General features: G+C 33.0%; 1 long non-coding RNA gene across 1 annotated transcript; it reads right to left on the reverse strand.

Annotated features, from left to right (window-relative positions):
* Nucleotides 1-9: 9 nt before the first annotated feature.
* LOC144962202 (uncharacterized) lies at nucleotides 10-2157 on the reverse strand. The gene is made up of 3 exons (XR_013643394.1): nucleotides 1922-2157; nucleotides 1141-1288; nucleotides 10-111 (listed from the first exon to the last, which is right to left on the reverse strand). It is a non-coding gene; the product is annotated as an uncharacterized LOC144962202 (long non-coding RNA).
* Between the last annotated feature and the right edge of the window lie 225 nt (nucleotides 2158-2382).

Consider the following 2382-nt stretch of genomic DNA (forward strand, 5'->3'; position numbering starts at 1 on the left):
TTTCGCAAACTCCCAGAAAATTTTTTTTCTTTCGCCTCAATACAGGAAAATTCAACACCACTTGTTTGCAAACGCTTTGTCTGAAGTTCCACATAGATGGTTGATCTTGCTCTGGTTTGAAAAATGGAAATAGAAAAGAGGCATTTCGTTAGCAATTTTTGGAAAGGTCTATATAATCAAAATCATTGTCATAAATTGAATTTGTCAAAGACATACCAATTTTTTTTAAATGGCCATCATTCTCACCATCACCAACACAGTTGAAATTTCATTGGCTTTACCATACAGGACAAAACTCTTGACAACAAACTATCATTTAGATTAACGAGCATTTATACTCGAGCATGCAAATCTCGAAATCACGGAAATCTCAAACTTGGTACAATTCCCAGTTTTAATCCCTTTATTTCGTTCATATAGTTGACACTCCCTAGCGATCTGTTGATTTTTTTTCCCCACTAATTGATTGTGTTGAACTGACAGAGAAGGAAATTGCAGTCTCACTATCGACTCTCTACAGAGTTCATAATGGGGAGTTATCATTATAATTGTAATACGAATTTTATCAAGACCACCCACATTTACCTCCCTAAAATCCTGTGTAAAATACTCAAATTGGAAAACTCAAAAACACGGAAATCTTGAACAAACAGGCATGGTCCCGACTTGTTCGAAATTCCCATGCTCGAGCGTACTGTATTGATCACCAATAACAGAGATGCCAACCTAGCCTTTTGAAAACCCATATTTTCAAGACCAAAAACCTGTATTTTAGGACAAAAACCTGTATTTACTGCGCAGTGCAGAAATCGATATCAACGCGAAAAGGTCAAATCGGACTTCGTTAACTCGTACTCGAAAAAGGGCAGTGAATTACTCATAGTTATATAGCAGTAGGCTGGGCAAGATTTGCAAAATTCAGTATCGATAATGAAAGCTCTTCTGCATGAAAACACTTTTCATGTTGTGATCGTAATTTCGTGGATTTTTCACTTCAACCAAATCCTGTATTTTTCATGATAAAACCGTATGCCCGTACTTCGGAAGAAAAACCGTACAGAACACGGGAAACCTGTACTGATTGGCATCTCTGCAATAAAAATGTAAGGCGCTATATGAAGATTTCAAAACATTACTAACCAGTTTCAAAAAGTGCATGCAGATACTCTGCTCTGCTGGCACAGATGATGGTTTGCTGATTAATAAGATTGCCACAACACATCTTGAGCCAGCTATCTTTCTTGATTGTCAGGACACCAGTACCGTCAACTGGACTCTTTCATGTTAGCTGTCAATGAAAAAAAAAAAAAAATTAAATTCACTGCAGTGAAAATGGCACATACCAATGTCATTGTTTAAGTTAATAATAATAATAATAATAATAATAATAATAATAATAATAATAATAATAATAATAATAATAATAATAATAATAAATAGATAAATGAATAAATAAATAAATAAATTTGTTAAAAAAGTAATGGTTAAAATGATATCGTTTTTCATTACAGTACTGTATATCTTATATCATTGTCATTATCATCATGTGGCATCTCAATTTCACTCCAAAGTTCTAAAAATTATGTCACCGCTTCCACTGCTGCTGAAAACTGCCCAGTTGTTACAGTTACAATTACTACAATGCACACAGTTACACAGTATTAGAAGTAAAATCAACGAAGGATTAATCCATAAAGATCACATTGGAATGCAGAACACATGGCACACGTGACAGTCGGCAAGGCGTGTTGTTATTACAATACAATCCCTACATTCTCATTCATTCTCCTCATACTCATATCGCCATCGGCATTGCTCGATATACACATACCATACACTTAACTGTCCTGAGTCCGAGCCTTGATAAAAACAAAAACAAAAAAAAAAAAACAAAAAAAAAGAAGAAAAGTCAAATTCTTACCTCTACAGAATCCTGACGAATAAAAATGGTATCAGTCTCAGTCTGCAATTGGTTAACTGCATTTTTGCAATTGTTGATAAGATGAAAAAGTGCTTGGAAATCAAGAGTCACAATCATTGACAATCGAACAAAACAATCTCAATCATGGCTTCGCGGTTGGCGCCACGGTCGACCGGATGTGACCTTTGACACGACCGGGGGTCACAAAACCCTAGGATAAGCCCGGCGGAGAATAAGAAAAAAGGGTTATTTTCCGCCCGGCGGAAAATACTCACTCCCATAATAATAATAATAATAATAATAATAATAATAATAATAATAATAATAATAATAATAAATAATAATAATAATAATAATAATAATAATAATAATAATAATAATAATAATAATAATAATAATAATAATAATAATAATAATAATAATAATAATAATAATAATAATAATAATAATAATAATAATAA

The sequence above is a fragment of the Berghia stephanieae genome, unplaced genomic scaffold (genome assembly GCF_034508935.2).
Source record: "Berghia stephanieae isolate SIO BIC M18660-M18661 unplaced genomic scaffold, UCSD_Bste_1.3 scaffold692, whole genome shotgun sequence".
NCBI classification, from domain to species: Eukaryota; Metazoa; Mollusca; class Gastropoda; order Nudibranchia; family Aeolidiidae; genus Berghia; species Berghia stephanieae.